General features: G+C 35.8%; 1 protein-coding gene across 1 annotated transcript in view; it reads left to right on the plus strand.

The window, feature by feature from the left end:
* Positions 1–26,752, plus strand: part of LOC107186554 (calpain-C) — a 79,479-nt gene that overhangs the window by 225 nt on the left and 52,502 nt on the right. The window lies entirely within an intron of this gene.

A 26,752-nucleotide genomic window follows, 5' to 3' on the forward strand; every position in this document is an offset into this window, starting at 1 on the left:
CATAAAATTAAAACTCTACTAAAATCTATTAAACTTTTTAATATGGTACGTTTCGGAGAATTGGGTACGCTATAAATGCATAAAGTTCGTAATTTACTTATGAATAAATTGTATGGTGTGTTTTTAATGTTTTCTGGACTGTGATGTTTCGTCTGAACGATTGTTGTGTATCATTGTTAGACTGTGCATTTTGTAGGATTTCTGTGCAATTGAATAATGAAACTGAAAGTATAAGTAATGTTAATATTGAATTTAGTTTCCTTGTTTACCAATTAAAACCGCAGTTTCTATTTAACTGAAGATTTTATAAAACTTAGACTACATGTTAACCTTCATCAGAATAGAATGGAGAGAAGCCTCAAAGGCTCTCAGTACATAATAGCTTAAATTAATAATTTTTAAATATTTTACTTCTTTTAATTGAATTTATTTAGTTAGTAAAATAGTGACATTAAATTTGTAGTCATTTATTATATATATTACTATTTGTATATATTATTATATTATTCATTATAAAATAATAAAAAGGCCTCAGAGGCTTTTCTATCTAGATGAAGGTTAATATCCTGTTTTTTTTATAAATATAAGAAAGACTTTGTATTATTCTAATACAATTTAAATATTAATTTCTATTTCATTGATTATTTTACGAAAATTATTCTACATATTAATGTCCTGTTTTTTCGTTAGTAGGAGGAAGAATTTATATTATCGTAATACTGCTTTAATAAATGTATGATTGGTGTCTTTATGTTTTAATACTACTGCGCAGACTGAAGGAGTAGACATAATATATATAATTTACTATATTCACCTTTTGAGCGAGACCATGCTCACAATAATTATCTTGGTAATAACCTTGCATTTAGTAAAAATAGAACTTAAAGAGGGTAGTTCACCTTCTTATATGTAGTATGAATTTGCTCCAACGTGGTTAGTGTGGTTCACCAAAAAACGCCAAAAAAACACAAAAAATTAGTAATAAATTTGCTATTTAATAAATAGTAGTTGTTAATAAGTCAAATATATTTTTGATAAAACGTTAATTTCCCGATAGCTATCAAAATAAAATGGTATACATGTGTTAACTGTTGTAATGCATATGGAAACACAAAAAAACACGAGAAATTAGAAATGTTAACAAATATTGAAACATCTCTATTTACATTTATATTTTATTGTCAGAAGTAAATTTTTCTCCATTTCTAATTTCCATGAAATAATCTTTAAACATGTAAATGCACTATAAACATCGACGGCGAAATAACATAATGTCCCACCACACGACACTTCGTCGACACCTAACCGCAGCATTATCTAAGGATTATCGGTATCTCTGGTTTTTTTTTTTTTTTCAAATTCTAGCTTCCCATGTTTGTTTGCGGTTGTTTAAGTAGAAAGCCGTATATGTTCGATTACCCATGCTTCGCACCACTCCGCATCCGATTTCGATGTAATGTAACAAAAGGCAGTTAGGGGAGAGCCCCCGGGAGAAAGTAGTCGGGCCGATACTTATGAAACCGTTCACGCCGTTTCCTAGGCACGTGAAAGAAAACGACAGACGCGAAACGAGATACTCGAGAAATTCCGTTACAAAGTCCATCGTCGGAACGTTGACGATTGGAAATAACTAATGGCTACATTAACCGCGAGGCTGTTTCCTGGTCTACGAACTCGTTTCGAACCGTGCGCGCGCTCGCGAGCGCGCAAGCGAGCGTACAAGGTGGTCAATCTTCGCGCAGCGAATTCATTCGTCGCGGTACGTCCGTTGATAAATACATATTGGGTTACTGCAAAAATTCTGCCCCGTTGATAAATACATATTGGGTTACTGCAAAAATTCTGCCCCGTTGATAAATACATATTGGGTTACTGCAAAAATTCTGCCCCGTTGATAAATACATATTGGGTTACTGCAAAAATTCTGCCCCGTTGATAAATACATATTGGGTCACTGCAAAAATTCTGTTCGTCGATTTTTCATCGTATAAAAAGCACAGAATCACATTCATCCCCGGGCAACTGTCCTCGGGAATAATTACGGAGACACTGTGAATAACAGCTGACAAATCGTACAAACTACTTCATTTATCTTGGCTCTGATTAAAAAAGTCTTGACAACGAATTTCTTGAACGAGTCTTGGTAAATAAATGGCATTGAATTCTCGCTTAAATGATCGAAAGTCATCATTATTGCTATATGGAAACAATTCCGTGTTTTGAAAAGAAATATCAAAGAATAGCATTTTGATGTATGAATGTCTTCGGGATGTAACTTCATTTGGAGATTCTCTTTATAATATAAATAGTCGGTGCAATAGTAATATATTTATGTTACTTTCTATAATGTTTTTGTGACGTACTTTGTGATGAGAAGGTAGATAAAATATCCAACAATATTAGTAACTTGTTCTTTCATATGTTTTCTCGACGGTCAGGAGGAATAAAAAATCCTGCATATTAATATGAACACTTCTTTGTGCATGTGAATCAGATAAATAAACCATCCTGTATATTAACAGCCGCAAGTTTTTCCGAGAACGTTTTATAGATTGAATATTTATGGTCGACATAAATAATGCTTTCAGTACGAATCACGATAAATGAAACATTCCTATATTTTATTAGCTGTTCATAGGTCAAAGTGACTTTTTGGATCTTTGCAAATTTTTGTACCAAAGCATTTGACTGATGCTCAACTTTTCATATTTTTATATTTCTATGGAGTTAATCATCTTGGCAAATGAACGGTTCATTTCCACCGGTATGTAGCTCTTCAATCATGTGTTCTCGGTCAAAATTAATTAAGCATCCTACTCGTCGATGAGGAAAATTTCTAAACTGCTTTATAGGTAAATAAAACAAACAAAACATTCTTTACACTTTCATCGATTGTTTATTCGTTGCATATTTCTTTACGGTAATAGAAAAAATTGTATCTTACATGTTTTGTAGGCGAATAAGACTGTAGTTTGTACACTATGCGTATTTTGTTTTATCTACAATGTGTAAAAAAAGTATTCGTACACCCTTTAAAACAGAACAACTCTTTAAAAATTGGACCAAGTGACTTTAGTTTCTTTTTGAAGGTAGAAGGATTAATTTACTGGATGATGTGTTAAAAAATTTTGAAAAATTTGCGACGTTTCAGAATGTCGAAGAAAATAGTAAATGCCGTTTCTTACAACTGTTTTGTGTGAAGATTTATGTCAGTAATTGACATTTTTTGCTGCAACTTTAACTTGGTGCAACTTTAACTTGGTGCAACTTTTATTGAAATCGGTTGATACAGAAACCAGCGACAAGCATCAAAAGATATAAAAATTGTTAGATTTAGACAACGTTAACCAATTTCGATGAAATTTTCAGCATGCATATAACTAACATAAATCTAAGCAATGTATTTGATAAAATTTTCATTACAATCTCAGATAAGAAAGTCCCAAAAAGTGACCTTCTCTATTTTCTTCGCGCTTCCGACCAGTTGCAACTTTTTCAACACTTTGTTAACGCATCATTTAGTACACTAATCCTTCTAAGTTCACAAATAAACTCAACTCACTTGGTCCAATTTTGAAAGAGTTGTTCTGTTTTAAAGGCTGTACGAATACTTTTTTACCTACTGTAAATAGAAAACATTTCTCTTAAATACTTCATACGTGAGGAACAAAATCATAACACTTACAAAGAGTGTCTTCTTGAAATTAAATTCCCATCAGAGGAATTATCATCAATGGCCACAAAATCTGCAGCAAGACCAACTATGTATTCGGGATGGCGCGACTCTAAAAGAAATTGCTTGACGTCTCCGTGTGTTTTTATTCTTTCTCTCTTTTCTCCAGGAGTCTGACGCACGATCGGACAAAAGATTCGAGCGTGCCAAGATTTCCCTCGGCGGTCTCAGTAGTAGTAGGTCATTATGGAATTTCTAGCGAGGCGCGCCACGCTATGTGACCAGAATGATTTCTTTGCGTGAAAGTCACCCTGGAATGGTACACCGAATCTAGCTAGTGAAATGGAAACTATTTGATCCGCGCGGAATGCGAACTCGCGCGAGACACACGTCAGGGGGGGGGGGGGCACACGGAAGCGTAAATGGAGCCACGGCTAGGTGTCGCATAATGAACACCTGTTGCCGCGAATAAATGTCGTTTCACAAGTGCGACGAAACCATTTTTCTTCGAGGATTCACGATCTGCCGAGAAAAATCGGGATCACAGGGTATAATGTCGTACACAATAGTAATCGCTGACAAGGAAACTTCGGTGATCAGTAAATTCTGATTTTTAAGAAATTCTGCCTGGTTTCTAGAGAACCTGCACAGAACTATTAAGGAAATTTTTATTTTTAGTACTTTCTAAATCTTTAAAGTGAAAACACCCCTTAAATGTTAATGTGTATTTTATTTTATATCTTGAAAACAATAGTGGATATAGAAAAATTATTAAGATGAATATTTAATGGCTTTTTATGCGTTATAAAATTGTGTATGAAATTGTTAAAAATTCGTTCATTTGTTTATTTATTTGTTTAAACAAAAAATGGTTAACAATTACATTGGAGAGTCTTATAGAGCACAAAAAGTCACTATGTTTTCATTGTAATAATTTTTTTATATCGACTATAGTTTTTAAAAGATGGAAAGAACAATAGGTAAACCCACTTGAACATTTAAGAGGTGTTTTCACTCTAAAAAACCAAAAGGTAACAAAAAGAAAAAATTGCCTGATACTTCTATCGAGATCCCTTACAAACCTGTAAAGTTTCAAAAGAATCAGATATTTTGGGTTAACGAAATTCCCGTGTAAGTTTAACAGTAGTTTTCCTTGTATTGTAATCACAATAAAAAGATTGATATTGCCCTATGTGCTCTTAAACTCTGCATTAGTATAATCATATATATACAGCAGTCTTATTATTACAATTACTGTTGTAGTGATAAAAGCATTTATGTTGGCATACTGACTAATAAACTTGTCATGTGTATGCTAATTGACGTTTCTGTGGACTAATCTTTGAAAGCAGGAGGGATTATGTAAATAGTATCTTACTGTCCTAATAAATTATTGTAGTAGGTAAGGAAGAATGGAATGTCTGTTAAACTTTGATCAAGTATCTAATTTTACCATCTTTTTCGCAGTTGCATCTGCTACGACTGCAAAAACAAAATTAGGTTATGAAGTTCTTTCATAAGTTGTCGTGTTTTACATTTTATATTTCCAATTTTGTTCCTGTTTGTCTATTTGTTTGCGGGAGGAATGCAATTCCCGCCATTTCTGGCTAATTAAAATTGTCAATAAAAGGTACAGATTGTTTAGTTTTTCTTATATTTACGGCAATGACCGTAACATTCCAAAATGGCGCCATAGGTGGACGATCGTTTAAAATCACACCAAAAACGCATTGATCTATTTGAATCACAAATATTTAACAAAATCCTTAAGCCACGTTTACATACATCAGTGTAGTTATAGCTGATCTACAAATATTTACATATCTCGTGTCGAGACGCTCGGCACCGATGATACATTTGTAAGTGAAAGGAACGGAACATTTGTATCGTGTGTAAGAACAAACAAGATAATACGTATGAAGACTGCGATAAAGAGTGGTGATTTACTCGTGAGGCAGGTTAAGACCACAAAAATTGATCGTATAGATATTATACAGTATCGGACAAAGGTATTCATACACTCTATAAAACGGAACAACTTTTTTAAAATTAGTCCAACTGACTTGAGTTCTTTTGTGAAGTTAGAGACATTAGTTTACTAAATGATATGTACAACAAAATTGAAAAGGTTGCAATTGATCGGAATCGCAAAGAAAATAGTAAAGGTCGTTTTTTACAACCTTTTAATCTGAGGCTATAATGAAAATTTAATAAATACATATCGAAGATTTATGTAAGTTAATATGTTGAAAATATCATCAAAATCGGTTAACGTTGCTACGAGATACAAACAATTAAAAATGTTGAAAATCACAGTTTTTCCCGGCTTTCGACCTACAACTGTAAAATGTAACAATTCTGACGTCCTTTGATGCCTGTCGCTCGTTTCTATATCAACCGATTTCAGTGAAAGTTTATGTTGTGAAAAGACATGTATTCATTTGTTAACGTCCCTAAAAAACCATGAAACCTTCAATTTATTAAAAAGAATCTTCAACTCCTTATTTTAATGCTCCTTAATAGATTATGGTCTTGTACATGGATTCTTACGATCATACATCTTGTATTTGACCTCTTGAGTGCATAGTAAATATAAATTCGACACCAGCCTCTCAGGACACCCAGTATGCATCCCAATTTTCCGAACACCTTGAATTTACGCGATCAAATGTAATTTATCTCGAACTCGCTAAACTCTGGCGTCCCATTTCCGTTTTTTCGATTTCCGCAATCGTAGCACGATCTATCGAATTTGCATTTACCGTGAATCGTCGAGCGTTTAACGGCCTTACTTAACGGCTTGAGTGCCCGATTAAAAAACAAAGATGTTGCAAAATCATTGTATCGTCTAAATAATTCCAAAGCGTTCTAAGCGTGCCCGTTTGGCTTGTAATTAATGTGTTACCGTGAACACGAGACCGCGATCGTGTTACGAATACATTGGAAATTAATTTTACCAACCCTCCCCCTCGGCCGTTTCACATTCATTTCCGCGGCAATCCATGCGCGTTTTTACGCGTGCTGCGTTTCGTTCGGATTAAAGAACTGGAAATTCGTTCCAGGCTGTTGTTGCGGCAAACTATAGAAATACATTTCTCGAGCAATTAATAATTGAGAATTTCGCCGTAATAAGATGATACAGAACGTGATTGTACGTAGCAATTGGCAAATAATTGATTCCGCTTGGTACGTGCAATGTAAAGAATAACCTCGGGATCATCGTAATTATTATAATAAAGTGAAAACTTTAATTGCTCGCAATAAGGCTCGTATATCCTTTTTAATTCAATGAAATCCCTTAATAGAGGAAGTGCAATCGTATTTCATTTTCGTCGGTGTAAATTAAGCGCTTGTATTTTTCCATGATATCGTCCCGATAGTAAAAGAAACTTTCAGCAGTCGGCGCAGGTATTCAGTTGTTAGGAACGAACTGTTTGCTAGGAAGAATATAAATATTTATATGTTAATTTATATATACTCTTTATTTGAACCGTTACTCTGTTACTAATTACGTGGGGTGGTTGCAAAGTTCTGGGAATTGTGTTATAAATTGTTTATTTTATTCATTTTCGGCCATATTTCATTGTAATTTTGCAATATAATTTCCGTTTAACTCTATACACTTGCCCCAGCGCGAAAATAATTTCTTTGCCTCATCTGAAATAACTTTTTGGGAGTCTCTTTATTAAGTCATTTAAATCCTGAAATCATCCACCACATAGAGGTTTTTTCAAGTTTGGCAACATATAGTTGTTGGGTGTCTGATCAGACAATTATGGTGAATGTGGGAGTAATTCCAAGCACAATTCGTTTGAAACTAATTTTTCAGAAAATAATTATTATTTGAGAACTTACTTTAAATACTGATTTTTTTAAATTTGTTATTTCATATTCAAACAATTTTCGCGTCATTGGTTAGAAATGTTCATTTACTTAAAATTATTCATTCACTGGTGAAATCTGTATTTTTTCTTTTTAATTTAACTAATTACATTTTTCCAACTTTTCAATTTTAAATTTATTGTTACGATAAGGTACAAATATTAAAAAAAGCTATTTTTCGAGTGTCAAATATTTATTAATATTAGTATCATTTAAAATTCGACGTTAATAGTGACAAAATCTCTTAAGTTTTCCTTCATTGATGCGTTTATCCTATGTTCGCCAAGCGGCTAAATGATTCTGATCGACATCGACTAACATCGTTGGGAAAACCTGTCAAGACTTATCTGTACCTGAAATCATTAATCATTACTCCTGCATTATTCAATCAGATCGCAATTCCCAGAACTTTGGAAACACTCCTCATATATTTATAGGATTGTAAATGTCACTATTTACAAGTTAAATGTTTTTCGTATAATTTAATGGCGCCAGACTCTGCAGACCGCTGTGACAGTGTGGTTAACCTATAAAGTGTGCATTTACACAAATATCTGCACTTCAAAATTTACCGTAAGTAAAATATACCAGTGAAATTTATTTTACTTTCGCGCAGCTTACAAACATCGCTTTTACCTTAAATATCTAATGAAAAAATAATGAATAATTCGGTACATATGACGAGGTATGTGAGCACGATAGTTCGGCCGCCATGATTGCATAACGCCGCCATGGCGCTCGCAAAAAGGGGATTTATCCGCTGGTGGCGATCATCGCATTCTTCAAAATCCATTCTCTCTGTTCTTCGAGGGGTCGGTTTCATAAGTTGAACGCGGTACCCGCATACAATTACGATAACGCTGACAGTGGGCGGTCTGGCGAACACGTTCAGTAGACAATACATATACGTGGCCCTGGATCGTTTTTTTTTTTTTTTACTTTCTCGCGTGACACCCACGCCCGTCCCGTCGAATCTTTTATAATATACTTGTCTAAGCGGTCGATGTAACTGTACACACGGTTGCTCGGCTCATCCCGCATTCTATTATGTCAGGTCAGTTTCGGTGTTCGCTTGGCAAGAGCCTTTTGTATGCGAGAAGAAAAGGTTATGTACAGGGTGTTCAGCAATGACAGGTATAGTCGGGGTGGAAGCGATTCTTATGTGCAAAATCAAATCGAAAATATGGAATAGAATGTCTTCTTGTGTATCTTCGTTCGTGAATTGTATTTTAGTTATTGAGAATTCGAAGAAAGTTCGAAAATCGTTCATGCGTTACATTGTATTTCGATCGTCGGTCGCTGGTCTTTGACGTTCGACGCTCGACGCTCGCCAGCGTCTTTTTTCGAGCTGGCTGGCTTGCCAAAGTTATTTGAAGATTTATTCAAAGCCTTCGGATAAAAGATACAAATAAAAGATGAAAATATCATCGACGCTAAGAATAAAACGCCCTAAATAAAAAAAGTATCTTTTATTCGTCGGATAATTCTCGTCCAATAAATTTATTCAATCGACGCTTGTCGAAGATACTTTTTTTATTCAAGCTTCGAATAACGAATAAAGATAGAGTATCTTTTATTCGAACAGTTATTTAAATAATTTTTTATCTAGATAATGCCCATCTCTAACATAAACATCGACCACATATTTAAGGTTTCAGCTCCCAAAAAGCTGAAGCCACGTGCATCTGCTTTCATAAATGAATCAACGCTAACAAGTACGAAAATCGAAATTGAAATATCGATTATTCGAAGAAAATACGAAAATCGAATTTTAGATACTGAAAATAAGGAAAACGTATGAAAATCGCGTTTGAAATATCAATTAATCGAAAGAAATAAGAAAATCGAATTTTAAGTATTGAAAATAAGGAAAAGGTACGAAAATCGTGTGTGAAATATCGGTTACTCGAAAAAAATAGGAAAATCGAAATTTGAATACCGAAAATGAAGTAAAAGTACGAAAATCGAATTTGAAATGTTGAACGTTCGAAAGAATTTTAAAAATCGCATTCGATTACTTACTTGTCAATCTCAATTTCGTCTGCTACTTTATCAACGATGTTACTCGAAGCACGACGAACGGTTGAAGTTTCAGGGCAGTTTGAATAATGTATTACGATTTCAATCTAGTAAAAATATATTCAATTATCAAGCAACTTATGTTATTCACCTGAATAATTTATGCAGTATGATGTAGGTACATCTTGCTCTCATGAATAGCAAAAAGAAAAAATAAGCAACGGAACTAAATCGCATAAGCTGATTTGATAAGATCGGACATAAAAAGGAAGGAATCTGTTCGAGAAGTTAAAATTCATCTTGTTACGTCTGTGAGAAGTTTATTGACCTGTTGATAAATTCATTACATGAAACTATTAAAATATTCAAGACCTGAAACTTTCAAGAACCAAAAGTACATACCATTATCAGATTTTTCTGGATGAAAATATATCTGGGACTGAATAAGAGACACCAATAACTACTGAACAATTGACTCACAGAAGCTAAAGATAAATCGTTCATCAATTATTAACAAGAAGTTATATTCACTCTCGCCTGACGTACGTACAGAAAAAAAACACGTCACTTATAGGATGACCTAATACAACCGCAAGAATCGTACCAGTCTTAACGATCCAACTCTGAACCCGCTGGACGTTAAGAAAAATCCAGGTCGTAGCGTGTGCGCTCTTTAAATTCACGGTTATCTCCTCCTGCGATCAACGTCGGCCGCCTGTAATTAAACAAACAATTGAAACCCGACGTGCTCTTCTGCCTCGCACTTTCGCGGCGTAGGAATCCGCCACGAAACGACAAACGAACCGTCAAATCCGAAAGACGGTGAGAAAGAAGAAAGGGCCCTCGCGGTAGCGTGTGTGGATGCTCACCTGTTCCCAATGGACGCCTCGTACGTCGATATGGTCGAAGTATCTCGAACTCGACCAACAAGTTTCTGCCGTCGCGAGATTCTCCCACCTTGAAACCGGGTCTTCTTCTCTCCGCGACCTCGAAACACACAAAATACGGAGGCACGAAACAACGCGCGTGGAAGAGTGCCGATAGGTCGTGTCTGGCGTGGAAACTCTAGTGCTCAGAAGTTACTGGACACTTATCGATCTAAAGACGAATTTACACTTTTGCACTTTGGATGTGCATCGCGGATGATTCAACCGCAATCCTTTCAATTCGTCAAAAGTAGAGACTGACTCTACATCACTGGTCGCTTTGGATGAAATGCAGATGAAAATAATCCTTACGTCTTTCAGTGTGGATGAATTATCTGTACTGCATGTCCAACGTGTAAAGTCTGAATTCGCCTTAAGGAAAATGTATTAAATACCGTGGAAGAATTTCGTGCAAGTACAGTGTTCGATGAGTGTTCGAAGGCTCCTCGGCATTGAACATTAAATATTTTATAAACTAATGGTCATATGCCGTTGAAACAAATGTCACTGGCTTCAGAATTCTAAGCTCTATTACTGTGCTAAACCCCATTAAAAAGTCAGCGTTTCACCTGGGGACTTCAAACACTCATCCAGGATTTACTGTATATCTGACGCAGATTTAAACTATATGTAATTACTCCATGAAGTATCCCTTCACCTCATACGTATGATATATTTTACGTACTCTATTAATGTTAAAGTCAGAATTCTCAACCACAATTTATGTTTAAGTGGGAATTGTCAATTACAATTTATGTTTGAATAAACCTTGTTTGGTTCAACTTAGATTAGAATAGATTTGATCCTCTATTAATCTAATGAATACTCTATTAATGTTAAAATGGGAATTGTCAATTACAATTTATGTTTGAATAGACCTGAATTAAACCAGTTTAAATTAAAATAGATTTGAGTGCAATAGTATGCACAGTTTATTTAGAAAGGAATTGTTACTTCTTAAAGTGGTGAAAAAACGCAAACACGTTAACTTTAATAGAGAAACTCTAACTATTGAATAGAGAAAATAAGAGTAAAAATGAATAATCCGATTTTCCCTAGTTACTACGTTCCTAGTCGAGATAGAGAATTGAAAATTGATATAAATTGTTTTTTCTTGGTAAGTTATAAGAATGGTCCATCGACAATCTAATTTGGTGTGAGGGCACTTCTGACTCTTCTCCCGCTATGCCCTTACTGAAAAAACTATTTCACACTATGCGTAACGTTTCCACATTTTTTTCCAAATTTGCCGTGGTTCTAATAATAGAAATTATTTACACTCCCACTAGCATTATTTATTGCCTCTCAATGGAAGAATTGTTTATTCGATTTTCGGAATTCCTAACGAATGGCCATAACTCTTACTTGTTTTATTTTTCTTATTACTATGAAAACTGGTTCTTTTGAACAATTTGACTTGATTTTGAATATAATGAAACAAAATGTGATTCAATAAATACTGCATATATAGTGACACGTATCTGCTGAGTCAATAACTATTAATAAAAGTGTCATAATATGATGTTTTCCCCTTTCGTTAACTGTAAATTCTGGTATTACAAGTGTCCAGTGACTTACGAGCGCGGTGATATTTCTCGTTGTCGTTCGATTGAAGAATTCTGGGAGACAGAAGATCGTGGAAGGTCGAGAGAGGATCGAATGCTTCCGATTGCGCGGAATCCCTGTTGCTCCCTAGAATTTATAGCCCACCTCGGATTCGATTCCTCCCACGAAGCGGACAGGGATTATAAATTGAGGGGAATCTCTCGGTTCGTCGGAGATTTATTAACTCGGACGTTTCATTACTTCGCTGCACGCGTTGCTACGAAGGTTATTTAGGAAATAAGAGGAAAAAGGATAAATAAGTTTCCTGAACCGAGTAAAAATTCTACGTGAATCTTTTTTTGTGTATAGAACGAGCTTTACAGAATATCACTTGAATTATGGAATAATAATAGTGTGATATCCATAAATTCAGCTTCGAAACTGTTCAGGGTTTGTATATACAGGGTGTCTCAGATTGAGTAGTACAATCAAGCAGAGGGTAATTCTATAAGAAGACACATAAGCCGAAAAAAATTAATCTTTTTTCATTTGAGGTTGCGTTTTCGAAAAAATTGGATTTTGGAAATTCATGTAAATCACGTGTATTTGTGCTTGCAATAAGTAGAAATGGACTGCAATGAACAGACGCGTTAATCAAGTCCTATCTTATTTACCGTGTATCCAACAAATTTATAATTTTAATTATCTCGAAAACGAAGCATCAACCGATACAATTTTTTTTTCGACTTATTTTTTATAGAGAAGGAAATTTATTTTTTATAAACAAGAAAACTAGACGCCTTGTATAGAGTCGGACGAAAGAATGGTACAAATCGGCAAGAGTTCTATACATTAAAATAAGTTGAAAGTGTAAAATAAAAGTTTTCCGTGTGATGCGCGTGCAATTGAATGGGACACGGCTAACGCGTCTGTTCATTATATTCCGTTTCTACTTATCGCCAGCGTGAATACACGTGTTTTAGATAAATCTTCAAATTGGATTTTTTCGAAAAGTAAACCACAGATGAGAAAATTTTATTCTCCATTTTTGATTTATTTTTTATTGCACTATCCTTTTGGCCGCGCTCTGTATAAACGATATAAAATGATGATACACTATCTTGAGTTTTTTTATGACAGATTTCTAGAAATAACTTTTCTTGCAACATCATTGGTTGAAAACGACATCCATCTTTCAAATTAGAATCACCATCAAACTTTCTAAACCGTCATCACTATATACACCGTGTATAATACACGGACTTTGAATTACTATACATATACATAAATGTATAAACATTGCAACCACGTTACAGATACTTTTTGTATAAGTGGCAATATCTATACGCTCCTCACAATTTATACCTATTTTATAATAACGGATTAAGTTTACTGTATGTATATTATATTGGGTTGCACCACCGGAAATGATCGATATTCGAATAGTTGAGAGTCAACCGCAATTAGTAAATTAAATATGATCTGCATTTTTTGTTGTGCTAGTCAGAATATATAACATTTCATGTATTACAGAATTTTTTGGGGTCTGTTAAACTATTCTATACAAGTAAACAGTATGGTATCCACGGAATAGTTTCAAATACAATTCCAATACCAATTTAAAGTAACTCATGGCAAAATTGGCAGAATTAAATCATGAACAAAAAATCACATTTTGCCTTATCAGGAGTTCCTTCTAAGAAACAAGACATTTCTTAATTGAGAATCGTAATTGCAGGGTTTGAAGAATTCGTAAAATCTGAAAACGTCAATTTTTATAAAAACTGAATGCATCGGATAATATCTCGTTTGAAGAAAGTTATTTATCATCACAAGACTGCGTATATTTATGCAAATTGACAGTTTTAGATGCTAATATATGAAAATAAAAAATATGCAGAATTTCATTCCCTGCACTAGAAGCTTCAATATATTAACAATAACACATAAAGGGTGGCGAACTATATTCAAATTTATATTTTAGTATGTTTTGGAGATTATGAAACACTATAAATGCATAAAAATCGGCAATCTAATCATCACAATGCATATTACAATCGAATAAAAATTACTTTTTTAAAAAATAAATTACTTTTCATACGATACAATCTGATACATTCATATGTATCATAAATACATAAAACTTCAACAATTAAAACTAACGAAATTACGGAACCGCCATTTTGAGTTGTTCCATCCCCCAGACGCAAACACTACTGCACACGTGAGAAAGCGTATATTTCCGACGCTGTTCATAGACGTCTCGAAACACGTTTTCCATATTAAACAACCGAGTAACGAGCAATAAAGGATCCCGGAGTGTCGAGACCGCGGTGGCGAAAGTAAGCCTCGGAAAGCGAACGTTTCCCGGGGGCCATTCGTCGGCGAACGGGGCGTCGTGCAGGAACGGTTCCCAGTTGTGCGCGCCCCTTAAACACGTTTGTGTAAAGGTGCACCACGCGAAAAGGGGAAACAGTTGGGACGAAGCAGGCGGTGAACACCAATGACATTCCCTTTGGATCCATCCACGGGGCTGCTGGGATCCGATCGATCGTTTAACCGCAAAGGGGACGGGGACCAAAACTCATCTGGCGAACCGCTGAATTACACCGAGTCACCGTTAACTTTCCTGCCGTGGATAATCGTCCCGCGGTGTTGTAAAAAGCGGTATATCGAGGTTTTACGAAAGTGGAAAAACGTTCTGGCGAAATGATCATTCGGAAACATTCGTTAGTTAGCCAAGACGCGGAGGATCTGAAGAAATTTGCTAACTCGACTGCTCGGAAGACCGTTTTTTTATGACGTTCACGAAGATTCTCTGGACCAAATTGACCCTTTGCATTCGAAGCTGTTTTAATTATGAGATACTACAGTAAATCATCGATGAGTGTTCGAAGGCTCCTCGGCACTGAACATTAAATATTTCATAAAATATCTAGTAGCCATATGCGGCTGAAACAAATATCATTGGTTTCAGAATCCCACGCTCTATCACTGTGCTGAACCTCATTAAAAAGTCTGCGTTACTCCTGGGGACTTAGGCAGTGTCGAGGAGCCTTCGAACACTCATCGATGATTTACTGTAGTACCTCGAAGTTTCTTTTTCATCGGGGATCTATTTAACCTTTTAACTACGACTGTCGTCACTAGGTGACGAAACGAAAATCTTGAGAAACATTACTATTGTTAATAAGCGATATTAAGATATGCTATGATGCTGGTTCACTTATTGACGATTCCATTGCTTTTGTGTACGTGATTTGTTGTCCGAGGTCAGGTTACAGTTATTTATTTTAATCATTTTATTCATTCCATTTATTTATGTAACAAAAAAGTAAGAGAAGTTTTTAACGCGCTGTAACAGTGAAAAAGGCCATGCATAGTCAGACACACTTTATTTCGATTTTTAAGTCATAACTCGCCGTAAATACGTACGTTTAGTTAATAGAGGCTGTTGGTCTGGTTTTAAATTATACTGGTATATTAATTTTACGCAGAAATTTCGTAACGGTATTTAAGTAATACAGCCTCATCGCAATGTACGTGTCATCTGTACATATTTTGGTGACGTGGCAGTCACAGTTTTAAGTAAAAAAAAGTAACAAATTTTGTTAACCCCCATAGTATCATATAAGTTTTCCAAGTACCGTCAAGAAATACCTTGAAAAATATGCGATTTTTGAGGTATCTATTAAAATTAACATACTTATAACAATGAAAATATTTTCATGTTTTTTGTAAATTTGATTATTTCTATCCAGTAAACGTATGTTCCCCTATATAAACTTATTTTATAAAAATGTCATTACATGTGTTTAAATTATATAAAAATGGAAAGCCGATATATCGGCTCTAAGATACTAAAGGGGCTGAGTAAAATCCCAAACAGAGATAAAGAAAACTTATATCTTTCTTCCACATTACACTCATACTGATATTTTTTCTATAAATCAAATATTTCCTTATTTACATGCCTGCGTATTATTTTCATTAGTGTCACTTATTTATCTATTTTTTTTTCGGTTGGACGTTCAATTTCATGAATATTGTATACCCCTAGTTGTTGGATTCAATAACTCCCCCTGTACGGCGTAATTGAGAATCTCCTCTCGAGCGCCAAGAGTTCATTTTAATGACCAGAAAGTGTTTTCCTGATTAACGGAGAAGTTCGGAGGATTTGTTTGGATAAACCTGATGAACTCTTCTTCGACCATCCCCGCGATCGAGCCCCGACGAAAGAGCAACAACCTCGACGGAGCGGCGTCAGTGAGGAACATCTTAGAGAGGCCGGTGTTCGAAGCGAAGAAAACCCGACTCGCTGAACGAGTCCTCGTAAATCAGAATCTCTTCAGGATGAAATTAGTGTCAGTTAAAGGATACCGTGGCGCCGGTCCATTCCGTGTCGCCCACAGGCTCAGCCGGTCGATTAACGACCGTTCCTCGGGAAACACGACTGCGAGTTTCGTTACTCCATTATCCGAGGATCTTCATTATAATATCCAAACCGCGCACGATCTATTATTACCGGCTTCGAACTGCACTCATCTCGAGTTTCAAATATGAAAATGGCTGGTCTTTCAGCTCGACGAATCATTGCATATCGATGCAGGATCTGTTCAAATTATTTCTGTCAGACTTCGTTTGCGAGAATAGTTAATTCTGAAGTATATGGAATGTTACACACAGAGGTACGCCCGAGCGGTAGGCTTAATCTCACGATCAGATATATGTATAGATATAGAGATCTTCTTCGCATTCCAGCCAGAGAAATAATTTTTTTATTTCGTTATTTTCGAAATTATTTCACTTACCTATGGATAAGCCGCAATCCGGGTTCGTTAACGATCTAGTCCCATACGGGCCCTTTTACTGGGATCCTTTCATTTTATGTTATTTAATTTAACTGAATTACGGGAAGGTAAATATTGGAATATTCGAAACCAAAGTTACTCAGATTAATATTCAAACATAAAATAGTTAAAATAACAATAATTTAAACTAACAATATATGTATAATCACGATACCGTCACGTTTAGTGAGAGCGGTTAAATGAAGTAATTCGTAAACAGTTTTATCGCAAAGCACAGCACTCACACCACAGCAAAACTTTCGGCTATGATCTTGTTTAAAAATTCTTAAACCCTGACAGTGCTCGATCAGAAAGGTTCCCACAATGCTATGCATTATCGAGTGACATCATGTAAGAAATCCAAAAATACGTTCGGGACGTAACAGGGACAATTCGAGTGTTTCATTATAGCTGTTCGAAATTTTGTTCCTTACAAACAATTTGTACTCTGCACTTGCGAGTCACTTTTGTATCTAGAATCAGCTGTCTTCTAGTAGAACTATTATTTTAGCCGTTCCACTTGAATAACTTTACTTTTTGAATTTGTTCTCATTTTAGTGCCAAAGCACTTGACTATGTGCTTAGATTTTTATCTACACTAATGTTATAACGAAGGAAAGTTTGTTAGTTTGTTTGTATGTTTGCTCGAGGTAATCTCAAAAACTACTGAACCGATTTCCATGAAATTTTCGAGAAGAGAATATATTATAAAAGACTTGGGTATACTTCTTTTATGACATAGGCAATGGATAAGAAAGGATTTTTGGGGGGGTCAAATTTTGTTTAAAAAAATACCAAGATCCCACGAGTTACTAAAGTTGGAAACGTTAAGTTCGACATATAAACTCCTTATTAGAAATAAGCAAAGACGTGTTTGAGCGTTTCTCAAAATTCAACCCTTATAGGGATGAAAATGGGCTAACAAAGTTGTTTTCTTATAGGATAACCCTATCTCTAAATCCATTAAAGCTAGAAATGTAAAAATTAGGAGAATATGACCTTCAAAAAAACCTGCATATGATGGTTTCTTAAAATTCAACTCCAAAATATATAAAAATAATTTTAGAAATAGTTTTATGTTTTTATATTTTAGTGGAGTTGATCAATTTGGCGAACGAACGGATCATTTGTGGGATACATGGTACAATAATAATATTTAGTGAGGTAGAGTAAAGAGTTTGGGAATCAAGATTCCTTCAAGGTCTGAGGACGTTCATCCAAAGGCCGTTGCGAAGGTCTCCTCGTTGTTTTATCGTGTTCTACCCAGATGAATCAAATCGATGTTTCACGAGACTCTGTGGTCGTTTTAACTCGGTTAACAATCTCTGCAAGTTTTTCCCACAGCGGTTTTTCGATGCAACCGATCAGCCACGAGGAATGACGCGTCCGTAATTGTTGAATCACCTGAGTGGCGATACGAGCAATTTACGAGGAACGGTACAGACTGATGTATGAATATTTAACGCGTTTTGAAACAATGTTAAGCAATGCTTATTGGAATTAATATAACGTAATGGTCGGTTTATGGAGATGGACATAAAGTAAATCGAAATAGCCCACTTTACTCTTACGTAAGACTGTGAAAAGCTGTCTTAGCATCTGGTAATCTGTAGACATAAAGATTTGAAAGTGGATTAGAAAGGAATATTGTCTTATATTTCGTATTGACGGAATCTAAAAAGAGAAATTGATACATTTCATTCGTAGCAGCAATACCGACAGTATTTATATTCAATTTATAACTAAATTAGTTGGGCGTCGTTGAACACCTTTCTGAACACTTTCAATCCAACATTCCTCATTAAGATATCAATCAAAATAACACATTTTACCGAGAAATACCAGATACCATGTATAACCGATCTCTGTCTATGCAGATTAGTTCTATTCTCTAAAATTGAAATACACTTTTACTTCATAATTGCAGCTGGTACAATTACTCGAGAAGAACCTGTAAGAAATAAGTAAATAAAATATCATCCTGATTAGAGAATAAAATAATTCGTAGTGTAGTTTATGAGAAAATACAAGAACTCATAGAAACTCACGAATACCTTCTTGATCTTTTTGGTTGAACAATCCTGTTGATTCAAGAAAATTGAAAGCAAAGTGAACAGTATAAATTACCAGAATGTTCAATTGGGTTGAACACTTTCATTGAATTGTATTTTACACTGTTCAAAATCCTTTTAATTTTGTTGAATCAACCATATGATTTAATCAAAGTGAACCGTGTAAATTCGCCGTTAAAACCTTTCTTGTCCTAGCCACGAGCAGTTCCCATAAAGGCTTAATTTATGACACCCTGAAGCGTCGATCACTTTCCCTTCGCTAAGTCTCACGCTGACAACAACTAGACATTTTGAGATACAACTCCAATCTAGATACAAATTTTGTCCATCTGCGTGAGCAACTTCTCATCGTAAAGGTAACCCTAGTGTAACACGGCGGTTAGATTCCTGAAAATTACCGTATTATACGAAACTAATTGTAAGGACTAATATGTAAACACACAAAAAACAGTTAGGTCTCAAAAGTTAACCGTCTGTGATCTTTTATGGCACAAGCAAAATTTCGCTTCACGGATTATTATTAAAAAACGTCTTTTTTGCATACAAAAAACAGTTAGGTCTCAAAAGTTAACCGTCTGTGATCCCTCTTGATCTTTTATGGCACAAGCAAAATTTCGCTTCACGGATTATTATTAAAAAACGTCTTTTTTGCACTTCGAACTTTAAAAACTATTGGCTCAAGTAATAGACACCCTGGAAAGTGTCCCTGAACTTTTCAGATTTTTTGGAAGCCAAAAAATCTTTCCCTTTTTATAGGATAAAAAAAAACTGGTCTGGGCATAAAAAACCCAGGCGGTAATGGAGGCAGTTAAAATAACGAGGGTCACGGCGGGTTAAGAAAACTACAGTATTCTGATCAATTTTATCTTTAACACTAGAACTATCAAGCCCGTCAAAATGACGGATTACAGATTTCCTATTTTACCATTATTAAAATTATAATAGTGCTTCTGACGGAATTAATATTGGTTTTTAATTTACTAAACATTTGATTTTATGGTATACTATGCTAGATTGTCTTATATATTCTGTATATTATTGTATTATACAATTTAATTTAATCTACATTCAATGCTGGTAGTTCTAGTGTTAACCGTGTTGTCGAAATGCAATAAATCCTCGATGACTGTTCGAAGGTTCCCCGACACTGACAAGGATGGGTCCCCAGGTGTAACGCTAATTTTGTAATGAGATTTAACACAGTGATAGAGTTTAGAATTCTGAAGCCAATGATGCGTGTTTCAGCTGCATATGGCTATATTACTATACCGTAGTATTCGCGGGTTTTCTCAATTCTCTAACCATGTTAGAACGAAACCATGTCATGGGAGTGTCGTGTTTACAACGGTTACGTGTACTACTGCATTCAAATTAAGTTTAACGCTTGTTATGACTTATATGACCATCATTTTACCCTTTCATACTAATATATGTATCGGTCCAAATCTCCCCCCACCCCGATTACGCAATTTCCTCATTGCCTTCCGGAATCAGGAAGACGCGAATCCTAACGAAGGCCGCGGTTAACGTACGATATCTGACTATGTAGCAAGATAAATGGTCCGATAGTCTTCAACGAACGCGCCAGCCTCTTTCCGCCCAAGACATTGTGTGCACGATGATGCATAGGAACGCGGCATCACGAGCCAAAAGGGGAACAGACGGGCAAGCTAGCGAGCATGCGTGGAAGGTCCAGGACTCGTGTGGTTTGCTCCCTGATGGTTCACGGCGATAGCGTTATGGCGCTTGCACAAATTTCCGGTATTTGCCAAGGGAGTGGGAGGCACGAGCGGCTGCTTACAGGTTGTTCCATTATCGTGCGAAGAGATCTGACGTAAAACGACTCCGGGGAGGATAAAGAGTGTACCAGGCACCCCCCTCCCCCTGTATAATACGGCATTCCCATAACACGATTATGCTCTAGCACGGTTAGAAAATTGGGAAACCCCTCGATTGCAGCGCCGGATTAAGAGGGGGGGGGGTATAGCCACATGCCCCAGTTTCAAGAGGGGCCCCGATCTAAGCCCTCCGTTAATGTCAAAAAATAATAGAATGAAATTTTGTTTACTGTTTCTTTTTGGAATAATTAGAAATTGTAGTAAATATAGAAATAAATCGGATCAATGTTGTTAAAATATAACGGAGCATTGTTCGTTATAATCAACTGTTCATTAGCATTTGAGAACGAGCCTCGCGGTAGAAATTGGCCGTTTTAGCGATTACCGTGACCTCGGACAACTAAAAGCTTGTTCTATTTGTGCACATTTTACGTATATCTTTTCATTCAACTTCGGTTATAAAACTTTTATCAATATTATTTGTTAATAAAAATCGCTTACGTTCTTCTATAACAATGTAATATATTTACTCGTGATAAGATAAAGTTACGGAAAAAAATAGACATTTTGTGTAAAAAATATTTTACAGATTTGCATCATCGTATAAGTGTTCAGATATTTCTGGACGGTATATTTAATATAGTTTCATATAACACGAGAATTTTTTGGTACCTAACCACCGTCTTACACGAGAGTTACCTGGTACAGCCGGTTTCACACAGCCTGGAAAAGCTGCCTGTACGTCTCTCTGTCCGGACAGGATGAAATTTCACCGCGATTCTATTTCCAGTTCCGCCCGAGCGTGTCGACGCCAGGGGCCCGTTCGTCGACGGCAGTTTCCTGCGATCGTAAATCGAAAGGCGAACACCGGTCGATAGGTTCCTGATTTCGAAACCAGTAAAACTTCAGAGACTGTACCACGGAAATCCTTGTTACTGCGCAAGCTTGTTACTCCGTACATCGAGGGGGCAATATCTGTCCGATTACGTAAAGACACGGAGCGGAATCTGTCCGCGAGGAAGTTGTCATGGAAAGTGGAATGTCCAGGTGGACTCTAGAACGTTGAACTATTATAGGAGTGACACTTCACGACAGAGTTGGGCACAATTTTATTCAAATAATACACAGTGAAAAGCAGCAGTACCTAAATGCGTCATCAGGAGCTATAAACAGTTAATGATATCAAATATATTGTTCGCCAAATCGACGTTCTAGTTCTTAATTGTTCTATCTCCACTAGCTTGTAAACTGAGAAGACTGATTGTGAGTTTAAAGTTTAAGAAGTTTAATACATTATAGAAGCAGGAAAGTAGTGAAATAATCAATCATTTTTTACACGTTTTTAAGATAATTTTTAGAGGCTTTATTGACCCTTTGCGGACGGGACACTCTGACGAGTGTCCGCCTGGACGGGGAGTCTTGGAAGTATTTCGTGGGAAAGTAGTATACGCATGAAGATTCGTTTATACACTTATATATTTGGTACTATAAACAAACGTTTGCTAAATGATTTACAAGATATCGATTCGTGACTTTTTATTGATAATTTCAATTTTTGGTTTTCAATTTTGCTTGGGCTGCCGTCCGCAAAGGGTTAATACATCTAGGTTCTGCACTCGACTAGTGAATACTGAGTTCTGACGGCTCTGTGGTTTCGCAGGTTTTTATATTCTATTGGTGAGAATGAGTAAGGATAGGGAAAATGGTCAAGGAAGAGTGTTACTAAAGAAGGGTACGAAGTACAGGATGATTTAGGAATTCAGATTAGGATGTTTTGGTTGAGGATGAGTCTATGGTGTTTGTTGTACTATGACTAGTCTTGTTGGTCATCCAACATAATATCATCTACAGAATAGCTATTTATTACAATAATTATCAAAATTTTATCATATTATCAACATAAATTTTTAATTGTTGCTAGTATTTTGAGATACAAGCATTAAGAAAAAGAAAACTTCCAAAGTTTTGGAGTTAGGATTTAAAAAAGTATTTGTTTTCTCGGTTGAATTTTCTTTATGTTATGGTGAATTTGTATTCTTTGGATCAATGAGACGCACGTACATTGATTAACTAAATATTTTTGAAAAATGGAGTTAGGTTCACAACAGTTAAGAACTAAGGCGACAAAATGTCGACTCATTCAAAAAGAAGTGTTATTTTATAAAAATAACGAAGTACATTTTTTATCTTTTATTCGTTATTCGAAACTCTATGTCTAGATACAGTAATTCCTCGATGAATGCGACACGAACAACGGCGTTATTCGCACCTCTAGGGGATCCCTCTCTGGAATCAATCAAAACAAAGTAAACAGAAGCTAAGCAAATGCTCGGCCGAATACATTGCACTCATCGAGACATTACTGTAATGAATTTGCACATCACTGCTTCAAAGAACGTCCAGATGGTGAAACATGTAGCTTTACGAGGGTAAATTGAGGGTTTCATTGAGATACGACAGAAAAAAAGGGGTGGGGTAGGAATTTGCGTAAAATTGAAGTAGTTCGGTAGTTTATTGGATGGAGAAAGTGTGCTCGGTGATCGGAACGAGCACAATTCGGTGATTTGTTCGTAATCGAGATTACCGGTCATTTCCTCGACGCGTATCTCTGGCTGACATAGATTACGGGAAATTATGGAGGCATGGGTATTCGCTTGGAGTAACTTGAACACGCGAGTGTTCTTGTTGGTTTAGCGCTACCGTTAGCAGGAAATGAATTCATAGAAGATGGATTGGTGTTGTATCGTGTGTTCTATGGCGTAGTAAGACTTCCTCAACATTAGAATTACCGGAGATGAACGTGTTTCTATTTCTATCACGTTGGTGAAAGGGACAGTTTGTTGAAAATATGCAAATCAATAAATTAGCGAACCTCTACTTATACAGAGTGGACCACGAAACGTGATTAACTTAGATTATCCTACTGCTAGCGGTTCGATCGAAATCTTTTTTATAAATAGAACTAAGCTGTCGTTTCTTAATCGTTTACGCGAGTGTATTGCAGCTGATGGACACCATTTTGAACATCGTTTTAATTAAGGTAAATGGTATTTTCTTAATATTTCTTCAGTTTAGAGTAAGAAAAATTATTTATTATCATTTTTGCCGAATTCGTCCCAGTGTCCGCTAAAAGATGGGCGTAAAAATATTATAGGTTTGTCTATAAAAGAACTGAAGGTGACCTTGAAAAGTCTGGAAAAAAAAGGGTTGACAAAAAATTTGGTACAGTCACCTTAAACCTCTCCTTAAATTATGTTATACTAGCTAGACAAATTTTCGATCGAACAACTTAAAGTGTTTTATTCGACATTCCATTGAAAACAAACTCCTTTACACTGTGATACAGTAGAAAATTAATGAAATTCATCGTACAAGATGAAATAGAAGTATGATTAATGACTAATAGATTCCTTTCGTGAATGTAACGAACGGATTTGTGCATTTTCTTGGATACAATCCATCTAGAAACAATTGTCTGTCGTTCGAACCTGTATATCAAGCACAACTTGGTCACTGTCTCCAGTGACAGGTGTGTACTCTATTGTTCTTCCCTCGTTCATTACCCGGTGACACGCGTCGCCTTGGCGAACGCCAGTCTGGGAATTGGAACAGATGAAACGTATGAAAGTGAGCGTTTGCGCTTGTCACTGGCCTCTTCTTAGGAACGAAACTCGCGTCATATCGTAACTACATTGATCTGAACACAATTCCGAACACTAAACATAAATCATTTTTACTTATTACATCCCACATGTACTTAATACTCATACAAAATGGTTGATTTTATTTCTTAGTTTACAATACACGAACTATAATTCTATTATTAATAATATTCTTAATAAATATTAAATTATCCACCTTAACTCTTCATCTTCTCATGTCCACCTAACTACGACATTATATATGTCATAGCACCTTGTATTTTCATTGCAATTTAATATATATAGGTACGTAAAATGTATTATATGTATGTGTATACTTTAACATCTCCCAGCTTATTAAAAATAATCAAACACAATCTTAATCTTATGTCAGTAAGTTTCTCCCAATTTAATTTAAACCACTCGTAACATAACCTACACACAATTACCTAGTGCAACAGATTAAAACACCATTACGTCATTAATATTAATCTTCCAATTCCCATCCATACTACTAATTCTAATCACTCATTTCCCTATAAAACATTAAAAAAAGGGATAATCTTGTTATCAAAACGATTTTCAACCATCATTACTACTACGTTCGCCCTACCGTTAAAGGGTAATTTCCGGAAACGACGAGTTAAAAAATCGGTAAACAACCTGTCGTCACGAAAGTGCCGCTTGTTCGGTATGCAATTTGTTTTGATAACAATTTCTTACCGCCAATCAGAAACGATCACGAAAAATCACGAATCACCGTGACTGGGAACGAACGTGACCGGAATCATTCGTGATTTACATGTGGCAGTTCATGCTATCTCTACCGGCCATCCTTGAGGTGAACGGTTGTGAACCGTGCCTTAAGGTCGTCCGTGCGCGCTCGCCAGCACTCACCCGTTCATGGGGATAACCTTATAGGGAGTCGTCCGGTGTAAACTGCCAGAGACGATCCGTGCGCGCGGGATGTGCCACCACGGGGACGTGGCAATGACTCCAAAGAGGAATTACCGTCAGGATATCTCACGCAGAATCAACAAACTGTTAGAGGCAATCCATCGCGGATTACGGGGATTCGGTCGGTCATTACGGTCGAATAATGTGACGAGTAAATTTGTGCGTCTCGAGATCTGGTAACTGTGAATCTTCTTGGACGCGTTGAATGGTTGAGACTGAATCTTGTTTCATGACGCTGCGAGCGTAATACTCCACGTTATTATAATACAATATAATGTGATAACGCGACGACGAGATTTGTGCGCCTCGAGACGTAACTGTGAATCTTGGATGGCTTGATTGTTAGAGAACGAATCTTATTTTAACCGTTCTGGAGGTAATTCTTTTGGTTATTGCGATGTGTATTGGTAAGCTTTGATAAGGGTAACTGTATATTTCTAATGATCGAACTTTAATATTGTTGGTAGTTGATGTGTACACGGAATATTGGTTTAGTGTTGGATCAGGTCTTAAATACATTGCACACTTAATTTCTAATATTAGTGTATTAAACATCGTCGTTCGTTATTAAACGTTAATATTACTCAGTTTAAACATTTGTACTAATATTATATAGTAATTTTCAATACCTGTGACGGAAGTTATTTCTGGCTCAACCATTTCAAGGTTGATTTTTCTGATCATTGGGTTGGAATAAAGCAACAAGTTAATTTCTTAGTTTCGATATTGATAATTGTGAATTTCTGACACTTAAATTTAAAATATTAAAAATTAAATTCGTCTTCAGAAGTTAAGTGAGTTCAGGATTAATAATTCCAGGATAATAAAAATATATTTATGTTTCAAGGCTAGTTTCTTAAATTTCCGATGTTCAGTCCTCGATCTTTAGGTATCTGTCAGAACGGTACATTATTAGTACTGTTAAGTATAATCTCTTGATTAATACACGCGGAAATTTCCACATGGTAAAATCATTTCTTTAAATTTTTACCATTCGTGAGATGGAATTTTATTTCGGAAGATATCAGAATAATTTGCTTGGTTATTATGTTAGACTAATGTGACGGGTAAATTGCTATATTGCAATCATGATTGTGAGAATATTCAATACTTGATTTTGTATATTATCAATCCCTAACACCTGAGATTAGGTATTCTCTGTATTCATATTTATTGCATAACGGAGAGACCGTCAGTAAACAGTAGATACAGTAATTCAGCAAGAAGATGATTCCATCAAGAGAGGAAGTAGAGAAGGCCAATGGAATAATAAATGTCTTATTAACATCGTATCGAAAACACGTATGTACATGTCTAATGAGTAGATTGTGAATTTCATGTATTCACGA

This window comes from Dufourea novaeangliae, unplaced genomic scaffold (assembly GCF_001272555.1).
Source record: "Dufourea novaeangliae isolate 0120121106 unplaced genomic scaffold, ASM127255v1 scaffold65, whole genome shotgun sequence".
NCBI lineage: Eukaryota > Metazoa > Arthropoda > Insecta > Hymenoptera > Halictidae > Dufourea > Dufourea novaeangliae.